General features: G+C 52.2%; 1 long non-coding RNA gene and 1 pseudogene across 1 annotated transcript in view; both read right to left on the bottom strand.

Annotated features, from left to right (window-relative positions):
* LOC147118791 (uncharacterized) overlaps window positions 1-20791 on the bottom strand; it is a 58240-nt pseudogene that overhangs the window by 6128 nt on the left and 31321 nt on the right.
* Window positions 1-20791, bottom strand: part of LOC147118792 (uncharacterized) — a 72616-nt gene that overhangs the window by 46868 nt on the left and 4957 nt on the right. The window lies entirely within an intron of this gene.

Below are 20791 nucleotides of genomic sequence, written 5' to 3'. Positions count from 1 at the left end.
GGATAAATCTGTCAATTACAGGGGAGGCAGTGGCGTAGTGGTTATGTCACTAGACTAGTAAGCCAGAGGCTCAGTCAAATGCTCTGAGGATATGGGTTCAAATCCTACCACGGTAGCTGGTGGAATTTAAATTCAATTCAATTTAGTTCTGGAATTAAATGTTAGTCTTAGTAATGGCGACCATGATTCGATTGTTGCAAAAACCCATCTGGTTCACTAATGTCCTTTAGGAAAGGAAATCTGCCGTCCTTACCTGGTCTGGCCTATATGTGACTCCAGACCCACAGCAATGTGGTTGACTCTTAATGCCCTCTGAAATGGCCTAGCAAGTCACTCGGTTGTAAACAACCGCTACGAAAAACAATAAGAATAAAACCGGACGGACCACCCGGCATCGACCTCGGCACCGGAAGCGACAATGACAAACCCAGCCCTGTCGACCCTGCAAAGTCCTCCTTACCAACATCTGGGGGCTTGTGCCAAAATTGGGAGAGCTGTCCCACAGACTAGTCAAGCAACAGCCTGACATAGTCATAATTACCGAATCATACCTTACAACCAATGTCCCAGACATCACCACCGGCAGGACAGACCCACCAGAGGTGGTGGCACCGTGGTATACAGTCGGGAGGGAGTAGCCCTGGGAGTCCTCAACATTGACTTAGGACCCCATGAGGTCTCATGGCATCAAGTCAAACATGGGCAAGGAAACCTCCTGCTAATTACCACCTACCGCCCTCCCTCAGCTGATGAATCAGTACTCCTCCATGTTGAACACCAATTGGAAGAAGCACTGAGAGTAGCAAGGGCACAAAATGTCCTCTGGGTGGGGGACTTCAATGTCCATCACCAAGAGTGGCTCGGTAGCACCACAACTGACCGAGCTGGCCGAGTCCGAAAGGACATAGCTGCCAGGCTGGGTCTGCGACAGGTGGTGAGGGAACCAACAAGAGGGAAAAACCTACTTGATCTCGTCCTCACCAATCTACCTGTTGCAGATGCATCTGTCCATGACAGCATTGGTGGAAGTGAACACCGCACAGTCCTTGTGGAGACAAAGTCCCGTCTTCATGTTGAGGATACCCTCCACCGTGTTGCGTGGCACTACCACCGTGCTAAATGGGACAGATTTTGAACAGATCTGGCAACTCAAAACTGGGCATCCATGAGGTGCTGTGGGCCATCAGCAGCAGCAGAATTGTATTCAACCACAATCTGTAACCTCATGGCCCGGCATATCCCTCACTCTACCATTACCATCAAGCCGGGAGATCAACCTGGTTTAACGAAGACTGCAGGAGAGCATGCCGGGAACAGCACCAGGCATACCGAAAAATGAGGTGTCAACCTGGTGAGGCTACAACACAAGACTACTTGCATGCCAAACAACGGAAGCAACAAGCGATAGACAGAGCTAAGCGATCTCACAACCATCGGATCAAATCAAAGCTCTGCAGTCCTGCCACATCCAGTCGTGAGTGGTGGTGGACAATTAAACAGTTAACAGGAGGAGGAGGCTCCAAAAATATCCCCATCCTCAATAAGAACATAACATAAGAACATATGATGGTGGAGCCCAGCACGTGAGTGCAAAAGACAAGGCTGAAGCATTTGCAACTATCTTCAGCCAGAAGTGCCGAGTGGATGATCCATCTCGGCCTCCTCCTGAGGTCCCCAGCATCACAGATGCCAGTCTTCAGCCCATTCAATTCACTCCACGTGATGTCAAGAAATGGCTGAAGACACTGGATACTGCAAAGGCTATGGGCCCTGACAACATTCCGGCAATAGTACTGAAGACTTGTGCTCCAGAACTAGCTGCGCCCCTAGCCAAGCTGTTCCAGTACAGCTACAACACTGGCATCTACCCGGCAATGTGGAAAATTGCCCAAGTATGTCCTGTCTACAAAAAGCAGGACAAATCCGATCCAATTACCGTCCCATCAGTCTACTCTCAATCATCAGCAAAGTGATGGAAGGTGTCGTCGACAGTGCTATCAAGCGGCACTTACTCAGCAATAACCTGCTAACTGACGCCCAGTTTGGGTTCCACCAGGGCCACTCAGCTCCTGACCTCATTACAGCCTTGGTCCAAACATGGACAAAAGAGCTGAATTCAAGAGGTGAGGTGAGAGTGACTGCCCTTGACATCAAGGCAACATTTGACCGAGTGTGGCATCAAGGAGCCCTAGCAAAACTGAAGTCAATGGGAATCAAGGGGAAAACTCTCCATTGGTTGGAATCATACCTAGCACAAAGGAAGTTGGCTGTGGTTGTTGGAGGTCATTCATCTCAATCACATGACATCACTGCAGGAGTTCCTCAGGCCAGTGTCCTAAGCCCAACCATCTTCAGCTGTTTCATCAATGACCTTCCCTCCATCATAAAGTCAGAAGTGGGGATGTTCGCTGATGATTGCACACTGTTCAGCACCATTCGAGACTCGTCAGATACTGACGCAGTCCGTGTCCATATGTAGCAAGACATGGACAACATTCAGACTTGGGCTGACAAGTGGCAAGTAACATTCGCACCACACAAGTGCCAGGCAATGACCATCTCCAACAAGCGAGACTCTAACCATCTCCCCTTGACATTCAATGGCATTACCATCGCTGAATCCCCCACTATCAACATCCTGGGGGTTACCATTGATCAGAAACTGAACTGGACCAGCCTTGCCTGGATGAGTGCAGCTCCAACAACACTCAAGAAGCTCGACACTATTCAGGATAAAGCAGCCCGCTTGATTGGCACTCCATCCACCACCTTCAACATTCACTCCCTCCACCACCGGCGCACTGTGGCTGCAGTGTGTACCATCTACAAGATACACTGCAGCAACTCGCCAAAGCTCCTTCAACAGCACCTTCCAAACCCGCGACCTCTACCACTTAGAAGGACAAGGAGCAGCAGATGCATGGGAACATCACAAGTTCCCCTCCAAGCCACACACCATCCTGACTTGGACCTGTATCACCGATCCTTCACTGTCGCTGGGCCAAAATCCGGGAACTCACTTCCTAACAGCATTGTGTGTGTACCTACACCATATGGACTGCAGCGGTTCAAGAAGGTGGCTCACCACCATCTTCTCAAGGGCAATTAGGGATGGGCACTAAATGCAGGCCTAGCCAGAGACGCCCACATCCCATCAATGAATAAAAAAATAAATAAAAGTCAGTATAACGTCGGTGGTGGGGAAGCTTTTAGAAGCAATAATCCGGGAGAAAGTTAACAGCCACTTGGACAAGCATGGACTAATAAAGGAGAGCCAGCATGGATTTGTTAAGGGCAAGTCGTGTGTGACTAACTGGACTGAGTTTTTTGATACGGTAACAGAGAGGGTGGATGAGGGCTGAGCAATTGATGTTGTGTATATGGATTTTCAAAAGGCATTTGATAAAGTACCACATAATGGGCTTGTTAGCAAAACTGAAGCCCATGGGATAAAAGGGGAAGTAGCAGTGTGGATACAAAAGTGGCTAGGGGATAGAAAACAGAGAGTTGTGGTGAATGGCTATTTTTCGGACTGGAGGGAGGTATACAGTGGTGTTAGAACATAAGAACGTAAGAAATAAGAGCAGGAGTGGGCCATTCGGCCCCTCGAGCCTGCTCCGCCATTCAATAAGATCAGGGCTGATCATCGACCTCAACTCCACTTTCCCACCCCATCTCCATATCCCTTGATTCCCCAGGAGTCCAAAAATCTCTCTATCTCAGCCTTGAATATACTCAAAGATTCAGCATTCACAGCCCTCTGGGGCAGAGAATTCCAAAGATTCACAACCCTCTGAGTGAAGAAATTCCTCCTCATCTCGGCCTTAAATGGCCGACCCCTTATCCTGAGACTGTGACCCCTAGTTCTAGACTCTCCAGCCAGGGGAAACAACCTCTCAGCATCTACCCTGTCAATCCCCCTCAGAATCTTGTATGTTTCAATGAGATCACCTCTCATTCTTCTAAACTCCAGAGAGTATCGGCCCATTCTACACAATCTCTCCTCATAGGACAGCCCTCTCATCACAGGAATCAATCTAGTGAACCTTCGTTGCACCGCCTCCAAGGCAAGTATATCCTTCCTTAGATAAGGAGACTAGAACTGTGCACAGTACTCCAGGTTTGGTCTCACCAAGGCCCTGTACAATTGGAGCAAGACCTCCTTACCCTTATACTCCAACCCCCTTGCAATAGAGGCCAACATGCCATTTGCCTTCCTCATTGCTTGCTGTATCTGCATGCTAGCTTTCTGTGTTTCTTGCACGAGGACACCCAAATCTCTCTGAACACCAACATTTGAAAGTTTCTCACCATTTAAAACATATTGGGCTAAAAATTGGGTGGCTAGCGCCACCTTTTAGAGGCAGTCAGTGGCTGTAGCGCCACTGGCTGCGCCTTCCGCCATATTCAGTGGGGGCGCTAATGGTGGCATTAGCCTGTTGCGCTGCGCCTCCACCGATGACGTCATCGGTGTGCGCAGCGCCCCATTAGCGCCCCAATCGTGAAATTTGTTTGCGAACGCCGCTGTAGTGCCGTTCGCAAACAGCGCCAGGTTCCCGGGGCCTTGCTGCGCCGGCAGAGGCGCAAGTTAAGGTGGAGGTGCGGGGCGGCCGCTTTTTTCGGTGGCCGCCTGCCAGCACCTCTGTCCCCGGCCTCCTGGTACCCCCCCCCCCCCCCGCGCGGCAATGCCGGCTGTTTCCCGCGAGCCCGGCACTTCTCCTTGGTGCCGGGCTCTTTTGCCGGCACTCGCGATCGGGGCTCGTGTTGTTGCAGGCCCCTCCCCCTTAACAGCAGGAGGAAGGCCTGCAGTACCGCAGCACGCCGTGCCACAGCATGTGGCGCCGCGGCACGTAGCGCTGCGAAATTCACTTTCAGCGCCCTAAGAGGGACGCGGAGCGCCTCGAGCCTCGCCCCATCTCCCTCTTGGGGTGCTGAGGCTGAATTTGCAACGATCGCTAATGCGGCGATCGCGGCGCAAATTCCAGCGCCCAGGCGAACTTTGCGCCGCTTGGGCGCCTCAGGCCAATTTCTAGTTCTGTTTTTCTATTCTTCCTACCAAAGTGAATAACCTCACATTTCCCTACATTACACTCCATCTGCCACCTTACTGCCCACTCACGCAGTCTATCTATCTCCCTTTGCAGACTCTGTGTTCTCCTCACAGCTTACTGTCCCACCTAGCTTTGTATCATCAGCAAACTTGGATACATTACACTCGGTCCCTTCATCTAGGTCATTAATATAGATTGTAAATAGCTGAGGCACCAACACTGATCCTTGCGGCACCCCACTAGTTACAGCCTGCCAACCTGAAAAAGATCCGTTTATCCCCACTCTCTGTTTTCTGTCCATTAACCAATCCTCTATCCATGTTACTATATTACCCCCAGGGTTCAGTACTAGGACCACTGATTTTTGATAGACATTAATGACTTGGACTTGTGGGTACAGGGCACAATTTTTAAATTTGCAGATGACACGAAACTTGGAACTGTAGCAAACAGTGAGGAAGATAGTAATAAATTTCAAGAGGACATAGACAGGCTGGTGGAATGGGCGGACACACGGCACATGAAATTCAACACAGTAAAGTGTGAGGTGATACATTTTGGTGGGAAGAATGAGGAGAGACCAGACACACTAAATGGACAATTTTAAAGGGGGTGCAAGAACAGAGAGACCTGGGGGTGTTTGTGCACAAATCTTCGAAGTTAACAAAGCAGATAATAAAGCCAAAAGAAAATACTGCAGATGTTGGAAATCTGAAATAAAAACAGACTTCCTTCTAGATTCTAAATTCCCACTTCATCTAGAGCCATCCTTTGTTTCTTAATCTGTTCCATTACCATCTCCCCTTTTGCCTTGAATATCTCTTAATGTCTCTTTACTTCTCCTGCCTTCTATCCTCTCAGACCTTCCCTTTTGTTCTTTCATCCCCTCCCCCATTTCCCAGCCCCTAAACTTGCTTTAAAATCTGTTCCATTTCCTGCTTTTTTTCCAGTTCTGACGAAAGGTCATCGACCTGAAACGTTAACTCTGTTTCTCTCTCTACAGATGCTGCCTGACCTGCGGAGCGTCTCCAGATAATAAAGCAATTGGGATCCTGGGCTTTATAAATAGAGGCATTGAGTACAAAATTCAGGAGGTTTATGCTAATCCAGTATAAAACACTAGTTCGGCCTCAGCTGGAGTCTTGTGTCCAATTCTGGGCCCCACACTTTAGGAAGGATGCGAAGGCTTTGGAGAGGGTGCAGAAGAGATTTACTAGAATGGTTCCAGGGATGAGGGATTACAGTTACGTGGGGAGACTGGAGAAGCTGGGGTTGTTCTCCTTGGAGCAGAGAAGGTTAAGAGGAGATTTGATAGAGGTGTTCAAAATCATGAACGGTTTTAATAGAGTAAATAAGCAGAAACTGCTTCAAGTGGCAGAAGGGTCGGTAACCAGAGAACACAAATTAAAGGATCAGAGGCGACTTGAGGGAACATTTTTTTTCCTCAGCGAGTTGTGATCGGGACTGCACTGCCTGAAAGGGTGCTGGAGGCAGATTCAATAGTAACATTCGAAAGAGAATTGGATAAATACTTGATGGGAAAACATTACAGGGCTGTGGGGAAAGAGCAGGGAATGGGATTAATTGGAGAGCTCTTTCAAAGAGCTGGGATCAGCACGATGGGCCGAATGGTCTCCTCCTGTGCTGTAACAGTCTATGAAGTGGTGACTGGTCAGGGAGCGTCTGTAAATGTACCGTTCCAGTAAATCTCTCCTGCACTCTGTCAAAGGCCTTCACATCCTTCCTAAAGAGTGGTGCCCAGAATTGTACTCAATACTCCAGCTGAGGCCTAACAAATGTTTTATAAAGGTTTAGCCTAACTTCCTTGCTTTTGCACTTTATTCCTCTATTAATAAAGCCAAGGATCCCATTCGCTCCTTTAACAACCTTCTCACCTTGTCCTGCTACCTTCAAAGATTTCTGTACATCACTCCCAGGTCTCTCTGTTCCTGCACTCTATTTAAAATTGTACCATCTGCTTCATGTTGCCTCTCATTCTTCCGTACACCGTTCACCACCACTCTCTGCTTTCTCTCCCTCAGCCAGTATCACTCCGCTGAATCTGTGCTGTACCATTTCCAAGGCCAACATATCTTTCCTGAGGTTCGGCGCCCAGTTCTCCAGATGGGATCTGACCAAGGCTCTGTACAATTGGAGCATCGTTTCTGTATTCCAACCCCCTGGAGATAAAGGCCGACAGTCCATTAGCCTCTTGATTACTGTCAGGATTTGGAAGGTATTTACAATGGATTCGAGCGGCCCTTACATTTGGGATCTTTCTTTATTCCATCCACTCGAGGAGTGTGATAACAGACTTTCTCCTGTGAATATAGAGCTGGATTATTGGGCCGTGATGTGTTTACTTGTTTGTCTTTTGTTTAATTTGCTGAGTGGATTTAAATTTAAACCAGGTTCTGAGGCGTGATGCTCTATTCACACATCGAAGGTGAGAGAGATGCTGTGGGTCACACGTTAGGCCCCAGTAGCTGAAAGTGATTAACAGACTGGGTTTTGTGATGAGTGATCCCGGGCGTGTTACCAATACCTTCCCTGGATACCAAGGCTGGGAAAGGCACTCTGGAAGGTATGGGGAGCTGGGACTTGTCCATGAGAGTAACCGGAGGCCCGAGAACTAAAATAATCTCGAGTTAGAAAGGAGCAAAAGCACAAATTATCAGTAACTGGGACATCAATTACCTTGAAGACATCAAGCAGTTGACACAGTGTTTGAAAGAAAGCTGATTATTTAACATATATCCGGAATATTAAACTCCAGCCCAATGATAGACGTTATCAGCAGAAACAAACCCCAACTGCCAGAATGAACATCCGCTGCTGAAACCCTCTTCCGTGCCTTAGTTACCTCGAGACTCGACTATTCCAACACACTCCTGGCCGGCCTCCCGCACTGCACCCTCCAGAAACTTGAGCTCATCCAAAACTCTGCTGCCCGTGTCCTAAACTCGCACCAAGTCCCGCTCACCGACCACCCCTGTGCTCGCTGACCTACATTGGCTCCCGGTCCAGCAACACCTCGATTCTAAAATTCTCATCCTTGTTTTCAAATCCCTCCATGGTCTCGCCCTCCCTATCTCTGTAACCTCCTCCAGCCCTACAACCCTCCGAGGTATCTGCGCTCCTCCAACTTTGGCCTCTTGTGCATCCCTGATAGTAATCTCTCCACCAGTGGCGGCCGTGCCTTCAGCTGCCTGGGCCCTAAGCTCTGGATTGCCCTCCCTAATCCTCTCTGATTCTCTACCACTCTCTCCTCCTTTAAGCCACTCTTTAAAACCTAACTCTTTGAGGGAGCTTTTGGTCATCTGTCCTAATAACTCCTTTAGTGGCTCTGTGTTAAATTCTGTTTGAGAACGCTCCTGTGCAATGCCTTGGGACATTATCCTACGTTAAAGGCACTATATAAATTCAAGTTGTTGTTGTTTGATGTGATTAACAGCAGCAATAACAGCGGAATCCAACCCCTGAAATCATATGTGAACTCGCTGGTGTTTCTGCAGGTTGGAAGAGCGAGTGAATCTCTTCCCACACACGGAGCAGGTGAACGTTCTCTCTTCTGTATGAGCTCGCTGGTGTGTTAGAAGTTGGGATAATGTAGCGAATCTCTCCCCATATTCAGTGCAGGTGAACGTCTTCTCTCCGGTGTGAGTGCGTTGGTGTGTCACCAGTTCCTGTTTGCTTTTAAAGCCCTTCTCACAATCAGAGCATTTAAAAGGTCTGTTATCAGTGTGAATATGTTGGTGTGTTAGAAGGTTGGATGAAGTAGTGAATCCCTTCCCGCACACAGAACAAATGAACGGCCTCTCCCCAGTGTGAACTCGCTCGTGTATGAGAAGGTTGCCTGACAGAGTGAATCCCTTCCCACACATGGAGCAGGTGAACGGCCTCTCCCTGGTGTGAACTCGCTGGTGTTTCAGTAGGGTGGAGGAAAGACTGAATCCCTTCCCACACATGGAGCAGGTAAACGGCCTCTCCCTGGTGTGAACTCGCTGGTGTTTCAGCAGGGTGGAGGAAAGACTGAATCCCTTCCCACACATGGAGCAGGTAAACGGCCTCTCTCCAGTATGAACTCACTGGTGTCCCAGCAGGGTGGATGTTTGAGTGAATCCCTTCTCACACACAGAGCAGGTGAGCGGCCTCTCTCCAGTGTGAATACGCTGATATTTCTGAAGACTGGATGATGTCATGAATCCCTTCCCACACACAGAACAGGTAAATGGCCTCTCCCCAGTGTGACTGCACCAATGAGATTCCAGTTCTGATGGGGAACCAAATCCCTTCCCACAGTCCCCACATTTATACCGTTTCTCCCTACTGTGGGTGTCCTTGTGTCTCAACAGATTGGACGATCGGTTGAAGCCTCGTCCACACACAGAACACGTGTACGGTTTCTCCCCGCTGTGAACGGTGCAATGTTTTTTCAGGCTGTGTAACTGGTTAAAGCTCTTTCCACAGTCAGTGCACTGGAACACTCTCACTCGGGTGTGTATGTCTCGGTGCTTTTCCAGCCTCAATGATGATTTAAATATTTTGCCACAGACAGAACAGACAAACATTTCTCCTTCCCTAATCAGAGGCCAATCATATACGAATTAAGTGATTCTGTAAGATCATGACGAGATGTTTGGTTTGAGTTTCCTGCCTGCAAATCCTGCCCTTCTAACACCCTGTAAAAGGAGTTTACAAAAGTCATCACTGCAAATACAAGATAGATATTCAGAACAGACAATTTAGTTGCTAAGGAACATTCTTTCCCTTTTCGTTCCCCCAAAGCTGTAAATCTCCCATCCGCCACACTCCTCCCGCTCTCTGGTCATTGTTTGAGATTCATCGCTCGCTCTCCTACTATTTCTTTTCTCCTCTCCAGATTGTCTCTCTTCCCTTTCTTAAAGCGCGGACTCAGTCTGTAGGCCCGTTCCACTCATTGACTCTTATTACAGCAGTTTACCAATGCTTCCTGACCAGTCACCATTTCTCCTCCATTTACAGACGCTCTCTGACCAGTCACCATTTCTCCTCCATTTATAGACGCTCCCTGACCAGTCACCATTTCTCCTCCATTTACAGACGCTCCCTGACCAGTCACCGTTTCTCCTCCATTTACAGACACTCCCTGACCAGTCACCATTTCTCCTCCATTTACAGATGCTCCCTGACCAGTCTCCATTTACAGACGCTCCCTGGCCAGTCTCTATTTCTCCTCCATTTACAGATGCGCCCTGACCAATCTCCATTTCTCCTCCATTTACAGACACTCCCTGGCCAGTCTGCATTTACACACGCTCCCTGAAAAGTCTCCATTTCTCCTTCATTTACAGACGCTCCCTGACTTCCTGTCTGTCCCGGAGTTTGGCGCAGGGCCCCTTTGCTGCGCGAATTGGGAGAAACCGGGAAGCGGCGGGCGGATAATGTTGAGTGTTTTAATAATGGGGCCGGAGGCCGCACTCGGGGTGTGAGCGGCCCGCGTCCCCCCGGGGTTCATGAACCCGCTCCCTGAGCTCGGGGTGTGTGCGGCCCGCGTCCCCCCGGGGTTCATGAACCCGCTCCCTGAGCTCGGGGTGTGAGCGGCCCGCGTCCCCCCGGGGTTCATGAACCCGCTACCTGAGCTCAGGGTGTGAGCGTCCCGCGTCCCCCCGGGGTTCATGAACCCGCTCCCTGAGCTCGGGGTGTGAGCAGCCCGCGTCCCCCCGGGGTTCATGAACCCGCTCCCTAAGCTCGGGGTGTGAGCGGCCCGCGTCCCCCCGGGGTTCATGAACCCGCTCCCTGAGCTCGGGGTGTGAGCGGCCCGCGTCCCCCCGGGGTTCATGAACCCGCTCCCTGAGCTCGGGGTGTGAGCAGCCCGCGTCCCCCCGGGGTTCATGAACCCGCTCCCTAAGCTCGGGGTGTGAGCGGCCCGCGTCCCCCCGGGGTTCATGAACCCGCTCCCTAAGCTCGGGGTGTGAGCAGCCCGCGTCCCCCCGGGGTTCATGAACCCGCTCCCTGAGCTCGGGGTGTGAGCAGCCCGCGTCCCCCCGGGGTTCATGAACCCGCTCCCTGAGCTCGGGGTGTGAGCGTCCCGCGTCCCCCCCGGGGTTCATGAACCCGCTCCCTGAGCTCGGGGTGTGAGCGGCCCACGTCCCCCCGGGGTTCATGAACCCGCTCCCTGAGCTCGGGGTGTGAGCGGCCCGCGTCCCCCCGGGGTTCATGAACCCGCTCCCCGAGCTCGGGGTGTGAGCGGCCCGCGTCCCCCCGGGGTTCATGAACCCACTCCCTGAGCTCAGGGCGTGAGCGGCCCGCGTCCCCCCGGGGTTCATGAACCCGCTCCCTGAGCTCAGGGCGTGAGCGGCCCGCGACCCCCCGGGGTTCATGAACCCGCTCCCTGAGCTCGGGGTGTGAGCGGCCCGCGTCCCCCCGGGGTTCATGAACCCGCTCCTTGAGCTCGGGGTGTGAGCGGCCCGCGTCCCCCCGGGGTTCATGAACCCGCTCCCTGAGCTCGGGGTGTGAGCGGCCCGCGTCCCCCCGGGGTTCATGAACCCGCTCCCTGAGCTCGGGGTGTGAGCGGCCCGCGTCCCCCCGGGGTTCATGAACCCGCTCCCTGAGCTCGGGGTGTGAGCGGCCCGCGTCCCCCCGGGGTTCATGAACCCGCTCCCTGAGCTCGGGGTGTGAGCGGCCCGCGTCCCCCCGGGGTTCATGAACCCGCTCCCCGAGCTCGGGGTGTGAGCGTCCCGCGTCCCCCCGGGGTTCATGAACCCGCTCCCCGAGCTCGGGGTGTGAGCGGCCCGCGTCCCCCCGGCGTTCATGAACCCGCTCCCTGAGCTCGGGGTGTGAGCGGCCCGCGTCCCCCCGTGGTTCATGAACCCGCTCCCTGAGCTCGGTGTGTGAGCAGCCCGCGTCCCCCCGGGGTTCATGAACCCGCTCCCCGAGCTCGGGGTGTGAGCGTCCCGCGTCCCCCCCGGGGTTCATGAACCCGCTCCCTGAGCTCGGTGTGTGAGCAGCCCGCGTCCCCCCGGGGTTCATGAACCCGCTCCCTGAGCTCGGGGTGTGAGCGGCCCGCGTCCCCCCGGGGTTCATGAACCTGCTCCCTGAGCTCGGGGTGTGAGCGTCCCGCGTCCCCCCCGGGGTTCATGAACCTGCTCCCTGAGCTCGGGGTGTGAGCGGCCCGCGTCCCCCCGGGGTTCATGAACCCACTCCCTGAGCTCAGGGCGTGAGCGGCCCGCGACCCCCCGGGGTTCATGAACCCGCTCCCTGAGCTCGGGGTGTGAGCGGCCCGCGTCCCCCCGGGGGTCCATAAACCCGCTCCCTGAGCTCGGGGTGTGAGCGGCCCGCGTCCCCCCGGGGTTCATGAACCCGCTCCCTGAGCTCGGGGTGTGAGCGGCCCGCGTCCCCCCGGGGTTCATGAACCCGCTCCCTGAGCTCGGGGTGTGAGCGGCCCGCGTCCCCCCGGGGTTCATGAACCCGCTCCCTGAGCTCGGGGTGTGAGCGGCCCGCGTCCCCCCGGGGTTCATGAACCCGCTCCCTGAGCTCGGGGTGTGAGCGGCCTGCGTCCCCCCGGGGTTCATGAACCCGCTCCCTGAGCTCGGGGTGTGAGCGGCCCGCGTCCCCCCGGGGTTCATGAACCCGCTCCCCGAGCTCGGGGTGTGAGCGGCCCGCGTCCCCCCGGGGTTCATGAACCCGCTCCCTGAGCTCGGGGTGTGAGCGGCCCGCGTCCCCCCGGGGTTGATGAACCCGCTCCCCGAGCTCGGGGTGTGAGCGGCCAGCGTCCCCCCGGGGTTCATGAACCCGCTCCCTGAGCTCGGGGTGTGAGCGGCCCGCGTCGCCCCGGGGTTCATGAACCCGCTCCCGGAGCTCGGGGTGTGAGCGTCCCGCGTCCCCCCGGGGTTCATGAACCCGCTCCCTGAGCTCAGGGTGTGAGCAGCCCGCGTCCCCCCGGGGTTCATGAACCCGCTCCCGGAGCTCGGGGTGTGAGCGGCCCGCGTCCCCCCGGGGTTCATGAACCCGCTCCCTGAGCTCGGGGTGTGAGTAGCCCGCGTCCCCCCGGGGTTCATGAACCCGCTCCCTGAGCTCGGGGTGTGAGCGGCCCGCGTCCCCCCCGGCGTTCATGAACCCGCTCCCTGAGCTCGGGGTGTGAGCGGCCCCCGTCCCCCCGGGGTTCATGAACCCGCTCCCTGAGCTCGGGGTGTGAGCGGCCCGCGTCCCCCCCGGCGTTCATGAACCCGCTCCCTGAGCTCGGGGTGTGAGCGGCCCCCGTCCCCCCGGGGTTCATGAACCCGCTCCCTGAGCTCGGGGTGTGAGCGGCCCGCGTCTCCCTGGGGTTCATGAACCCGCTCCCTGAGCTCGGGGTGTGAGCAGCCCGCGTCCCCCGGGGTTCATGAACCCACTCCCTGAGCTCGGGGTGTGAGCGGCCCGCGTCCCCCCGGGGTTCATGAACCCGCTCCCTGAGCTCGGGGTGTGAGCGGCCCGCGTCCCCCCGGGGTTCATGAACCCGCTCCCTGAGCTCGGGGTGTGAGCGGCCCGCGTCCCCCCGGGGTTCATGAACCCGCTCCCCGAGCTCGGGGTGTGAGCGGCCCGCATGCCCCCGGGGTTCATGAACCCGCTCCCTGAGCTCGGGGTGTGAGCGGCCCGCGTCCTCCCGGGGTTCATGAACCCGCTCCCCGAGCTCGGGGTGTGAGCGGCCCGCATGCCCCCGGGGTTCATGAACCCGCTCCCTGAGCTCGGGGTGTGAGCGGCCCGCGTCCCCCCGGGGTTCATGAACCCGCTCCCTGAGCTCGGGGTGTGAGCGGCCCGCGTCCTCCCGGGGTTCATGAACCCGCTCCCTGAGCTCGGGGTGTGAGCGGCCCGCGTCCCCCCGGGGTTCATGAACCCGCTCCCTGAGCTCGGGGTGTGAGCGGCCCACGTCCCCCCGGGGTTCATGAACCTGCTCCCTGAGCTCGGGGTGTGAGCGTCCCGCGTCCCCCCGGGGTTCATGAACCCGCTCCCTGAGCTCGGGGTGTGAGCGGCCCGCGTCCCCCCGGGGTTCATGAACCCGCTCCCTGAGCTCGGGGTGTGAGCGGCCCGCGTCCCCCCGGGGTTCATGAACCCGCTCCCTGAGCTCAGGGTGTGAGCGGCCCGCGTCCCCCCGGGGTTCATGAACCCGCTCCCTGAGCTCGGGGTGTGAGCGGCCCGCGTCCCCCCGGGGTTCATGAACCCGCTCCCTGAGCTCGGGGTGTGAGCGGCCCGCGTCCCCCCGGGGTTCATGAACCCGCTCCCTGAGCTCGGGGTGTGAGCGGCCCGCGTCCCCCCGGGGTTCATGAACCCGCTCCCTGAGCTCGGGGTGTGAGCGGCCCGCGTCCCCCCGGGGTTCATGAACCCGCTCCCTGAGCTCGGGGTGTGAGCGGCCCGCGTCCCCCCGGGGTTCATGAACCCGCTCCCTGAGCTCGGGGTGTGAGCGGCCCGCGTCCCCCCGGGGTTGACGAACCCGCTCCCTGAGCTCGGGGTGTGAGCGGCCCGCGGCCCCCCGGGGTTCATTTTTTTCCCTTGGTATAACCTGTGGTCCTTTTTAAAAAAAAATTAACATTCAAGTACAACAGTACTTATACAACTCAACAGTTACATAGTAAATCCATTACATTCATTGACCAATTATGGTCAACAATATAAATACAACAATAAATTTTACAGGTAAATCAATAATGTTTACAGTACAAACTGCAACTATTTAATAAACCAAGAATCCGTACACGCCAGTCCAACTGGCATTGTTCAATCATTCAGTCATTCATTCCTCCATTCCTCCGTTCATTCGCTGAAGCGTAAGTTCCATGTGCATGACTGCGTACATGTGTGCCGTTTCTATCTGCGTGCATGCCTATGTGTTCGTTCATCTGTCCGGCAGGCCTCACGTTCACCAAGCTGACTGTCACTTGGGGAGTGAGGGCCCTTCATTCGGTCGAACGCATTGTGTATGCGTGCGTGCGTGCATATATTTGTATCCGCATGCGTGCGTTCATTAGAGCGTTCGTTCATTCGATTAAGGAAGGCTTTAACACTAAATAACACCACAATATAGAAAATCCCACAACCATATCAAAAAATCACTTAAGACTTCAAGTAAACTACTTTTAACCAGAACCCGAAACTTCTTCAAAAACAAGTAATACCAGTTCAATGTCAGTCCTATTGGCAGTCTAATAACTCCTCGTCTTCACTTGATGTTATCCAACCATATAATGTCATAATCCTTATCCACAGTCTTCAACCTTTCCACAGAAAAGAAGCCGACCACTTTCTCAAATCCCGTAAAAGAGGAAAACGAGTACTCAAATTTCCTTCTTCTTGCTGTTATCACTCACAGGACCCAGCCATCAAGACATTCGTTATTCCTTCCCGATATACCTTGTTTTGTCTTTTATTTTCCTTTTTTACTTTTATCCCATTTTCTTTTCCCACCTTATGGCTGTTCAAGCACCATACTATAGATAGTGTTAAGTCTGTGAATTATTTAGTTAATTAAAACAGACTAATGAGTAACAATAAAAACAGGTCTTTACTGGTTGGAGGTAGGGACTATACTGAATACAAGATTACTGCACAGTGCTTATATACCGGTGTGTTCACCCCCGGTATTACGTCTACAGCAGCCTGAGAAAGTAGTACATCTCTTAAGGTGGAACAGGCTTAAGCTCTCTTAAGGTGGAACAGGTTACATACACAACACTCCTCCCTTCTTAGCTTTATAGTCATCCCCCCCATTTAACATAATGTAATAACATATATACATATATAACTTCATGTTTAACGTAACATATCACAGATTCAGTCTCTGCGGAAAACAGTTCACAGATTCAATCTCTGTGGTGTAGTCGGTTCACGTTACTCATTCAATAGTCCTTTCATGGATTTAACAGCTTGAACTTCCGAACTGATTTGGCTCCGTTCGGAGGGACCACGTGTGTGATCTGGTAGAGGTGATAATGGTTCAGATGGGTCATCTTCTGTTTTTACTTTTCCTTTTCTGCTTCTTGGAGACTCTCTGGGCTCCATTGTCAGCTGCCACAGCTGCCAGCTGCATGCGCAGTTCCTTCTTCTCTTCCTCCTGTTTCCGTCGTAGAGCCAGCTTCTCCCGATGTTCCGTAGACTTTTGGTGCTCCTCCATGATTTCTGCACTTTGGGAGTCGAAGTTACAAGCTGGGCAGGACAGGACATCGTAATATTCGGTGTCGTCCACCAGGTCATGGTAATATTCGGTGTCGTCCTGAGCTAGACCAGTGAGAGGGTCGTCTATTTCCTCCATACCCAGCTGGACGTTAGCCAGCTCTTGTTCCAAATCCAGACATCTTTCCTGAAGAGACTTCTTCATGTGTACCTCTGCATCCAGCTTTTTCTGGGCTTTCAGCAAGTCGTTTACTAGTGACCTCATTTGTGATTTTAATACTTCAACTTCCTTTGGAGATTGATTGATCGGACTATGCAATCCCTCTACCGGAGCAGCTGTTTCAGCGGTCTGTTGTTCTACATTGACGTGAGTCAGCGTACTTTTGGCATCCAATGGCTGCTCTGTTGCAGTCGTTTCAGTCTGTGTCGTCACATCAGCCATCTCAATGACTTTTGAGAGCTCCGAACCCTTTTCCTTTGAAGATCGCAGCTCGTGTTCAAATTTTTCCCATTTCAGAGTCTTGTCCCTCAGCATATGAAGGAGTTGGCTGACCGTTAACTCTTCTGACACCAGATTATGGCACGCACCTTCAGAACCTGAATCAGCTTTGATTCGTTCGGCCTCCTCGCGCAGATGGTTGGTGTGCTCCTGCTCCATTTTCTCCATCAGTTGCTTCTGTTGACTTTCCAGATTCTCCCACTCTGTAACAAAGAACTTTTTTATTTCATTCATCTCTTGCTCAAAACGGCAAATCATTTGTTCTAATTGCTGTTGTAGTTTGAAATGGAGTTGAGTTCGAGCCCAGTGTCCCTCAAAAATGTGCATATCAGTAGACTTGACAGACTCAGAATTCTCTGTTAAACTATGTTGTTGTTGCTCAGTGGAATTCTGTGCTGAAACTTTGTCTTTTGCACATGGGTTGGTCTTACCATCATCAGTTCTAGAGTCTGGGCTGATTATCTGCACCGAGTTCTCACTCTTTATGGCTTTTAGCGAATGCCAGTCCATATTTATGTTTCTAAACCACTCCCGGCCTAGTAGTGGTGGACCTCCCTCCGGTAGCACATATAAGTCCATTATTTGACTTCCTTCGCCCTTGTTGGCCACTGCAACCTTTATTGTCCCGATGGGGTACACTCTCTGCCCCGTGTAGGTTGTCAATATAATCTCCGTATCCTGTAGGGGAATATGTTGGAATAACCTTCTGTAATCTTTCTTATTCATGACCGACAATGCCGATCCAGTGTCCAATTCCATTTTTACTTGGACTCCTTCTATCTGAAGAGTAACCCAAATTGTCTGGAGGTCTGCACCCTTACCAACGTTGAGTACCCTTAAGCTAGCCAGTTCAATACTGCTTGCGTCTGAATCGGACTCCTGTTCGGTCACCTTGTGTACCTTTGCGTATTTCCCTTGCGGTGACTTCTTGGTGCTGGTCTTCTTCGCTGACCTGCATACTCTAGCTATATGTCCAAGCCTACCACAAGTTCTACATTCTTGGTTTTTAAACCAACACTGGTTCTGATCATGCGTTGTCTTTCCACAACGATAACATTTGCCAGAACTCACACCCAATTTGTGTGCACTGAGCTCCGGTGACCGTAGCTGCATTACTGCCGTGCCTCTCGCTGCGGCTTCGTGTGCTGCTGCCATAGTGACCGCCTTCTCAAGCGTCAGCTCATTCTCCTCGAGCAGTCGCTTTTGTGTATCCTGTTTAAATAAACCACACACAAATTTGTCTCAAAGTGCCTCTGTCAGTCCTGTTCCAAACTGGCAATATTTCGCTAATTTACGCAATTCCAGCAAATATTCAGCATTGCTTTCATGCTGTAGCTGCCTTCTGTCGTAAAATTTAAATCGTTCCGCTAGCATCAGCGGCGTGGGGTTTAGATGATCTTTCAGGTGATAACAGGTGTTTCAATTGCCCGTATGTCTTCGCACCCATTAAATTTAATAATGTTAGAGCTTTATCTTGGTCACGAATTTTATTGGCCTTACAATAATTTTTTACTCTTTCAACATATATGGCCCAATCTTCGAGGTCACTATCAAAGGTGCTAATATTCCCGTGTTTAGGCATTGTAGATTTGCAATTTCTCAGATTTTATTTTCTTTACTTGTTATCAAAGATGGCGGCTTCCCGCTCTTGCCGTCGTCCTCCGCCCACAAAATGGCGGTTTTCCCGCGCTTGGCGGTCTTCACCCGTCCCCCGACGCCGTCTCCCTTCAGCCCCCGAAAGCGGCCCTTATCAGCGGATGCGATCGATGGCCCGGCTGCGCCTCGCACTTGAAAGCGGCCCGGCCCTTATCTGCCGATCGCTATCGCCCTATACCTCTCTCTTCCCCAGTCCTGTCTTCTACTCCGGTTCACAAGCTGATGGAGGCTTCAGGGTCCTAATGCCTGTCACTTCCAGTAGGGTGGTGAGTGGTGAGGTTTGAAACCTCTCTTCAACCGCCGTGGAATAACTGCCGCAGGGTAAGAACCTGACTCGTCGCCAGTGTTAAGTCTGTGAATTATTTAGTTAATTAAAACAGACTAATGAGTAACAATAAAAACAGGTCTTTACTGGTTGGAGGTAGGGACTATACTGAATACAAGATTACTGCACAGTGCTTATATACCGGTGTGTTCACCCCCGGTATTACGTCTACAGCAGCCTGAGAAAGTAGTACATCTCTTAAGGTGGAACAGGCTTAAGCTCTCTTAAGGTGGAACAGGTTACATACACAACACTCCTCCCTTCTTAGCTTTATAGTCATCCCCCCCATTTAACAATGTAATAACATATATACATATATAACTTCATGTTTAACGTAACATATCACAGATTCAGTCTCTGCGGAAAACAGTTCACAGATTCAATCTCTGTGGTGTAGTCGGTTCACGTTACTCATTCAATAGTCCTTTCATGGATTTAACAGCTTGAACTTCCGAACTGATTTGGCTCCGTTCGGAGGGACCACGTGTGTGATCTGGTAGAGGTGATAATGGTTCAGATGGGTCATCTTCTGTTTTTACTTTTCCTTTTCTGCTTCTTGGAGACTCTCTGGGCTCCATTGTCAGCTGCCACAGCTGCCAGCTGCATGCGCAGTTCCTTCTTCTCTTCCTCCTGTTTCCGTCGTAGAGCCAGCTTCTCCCGATGTTCCGTAGACTTTTGGTGCTCCTCCATGATTTCTGCACTTTGGGAGTCGAAGTTACAAGCTGGGCAGGACAGGACATCGTAATATTCGGTGTCGTCCACCAGGTCATGGTAATATTCGGTGTCGTCCTGAGCTAGACCAGTGAGAGGGTCGTCTATTTCCTCCATACCCAGCTGGACGTTAGCCAGCTCTTGTTCCAAATCCAGACATCTTTCCTGAAGAGACTTCTTCATGTGTACCTCTGCATCCAGCTTTTTCTGGGCTTTCAGCAAGTCGTTTACTAGTGACCTCATTTGTGATTTTAATACTTCAACTTCCTTTGGAGATTGATTGATCGGACTATGCAATCCCTCTACCGGAGCAGCTGTTTCAGCGGTCTGTTGTTCTACATTGACGTGAGTCAGCGTACTTTTGGCATCCAATGGCTGCTCTGTTGCAGTCGTTTCAGTCTGTGTCGTCACATCAGCCATCTCAATGACTTTTGAGAGCTCCGAACCCTTTTCCTTTGAAGATCGCAGCTCGTGTTCAAATTTTTCCCATTTCAGAGTCTTGTCCCTCAGCATATGAAGGAGTTGGCTGACCGTTAACTCTTCTGACACCAGATTATGGCACGCACCTTCAGAACCTGAATCAGCTTTGATTCGTTCGGCCTCCTCGCGCAGATGGTTGGTGTGCTCCTGCTCCATTTTCTCCATCAGTTGCTTCTGTTGACTTTCCAGATTCTCCCACTCTGTAACAAAGAACTTTTTTATTTCATTCATCTCTTGCTCAAAACGGCAAATCATTTGTTCTAATTGCTGTTGTAGTTTGAAATGGAGTTGAGTTCGAGCCCAGTGTCCCTCAAAAATGTGCATATCAGTAGACTTGACAGACTCAGAATTCTCTGTTAAACTATGTTGTTGTTGCTCAGTGGAATTCTGTGCTGAAACTTTGTCTTTTGCACATGGGTTGGTCTTACCATCATCAGTTCTAGAGTCTGGGCTGATTATCTGCACCGAGTTCTCACTCTTTATGGCTTTTAGCGAATGCCAGTCCATATTTATGTTTCTAAACCACTCCCGGCCTAGTAGTGGTGGACCTCCCTCCGGTAGCACATATAAGTCCATTATTTGACTTCCTTCGCCCTTGTTGGCCACTGCAACCTTTATTGTCCCGATGGGGTACACTCTCTGCCCCGTGTAGGTTGTCAATATAATCTCCGTATCCTGTAGGGGAATATGTTGGAATAACCTTCTGTAATCTTTCTTATTCATGACCGACAATGCCGATCCAGTGTCCAATTCCATTTTTACTTGGACTCCTTCTATCTGAAGAGTAACCCAAATTGTCTGGAGGTCTGCACCCTTACCAACGTTGAGTACCCTTAAGCTAGCCAGTTCAATACTGCTTGCGTCTGAATCGGACTCCTGTTCGGTCACCTTGTGTACCTTTGCGTATTTCCCTTGCGGTGACTTCTTGGTGCTGGTCTTCTTCGC

The sequence above is a fragment of the Somniosus microcephalus genome, chromosome 4, assembly GCF_052327205.1.
Source record: "Somniosus microcephalus isolate GS21.2 chromosome 4, FLI_Smic_1.0, whole genome shotgun sequence".
NCBI classification, from domain to species: Eukaryota; Metazoa; Chordata; class Chondrichthyes; order Squaliformes; family Somniosidae; genus Somniosus; species Somniosus microcephalus.
This window is presented reverse-complemented; position numbering and strand designations above follow the sequence as displayed.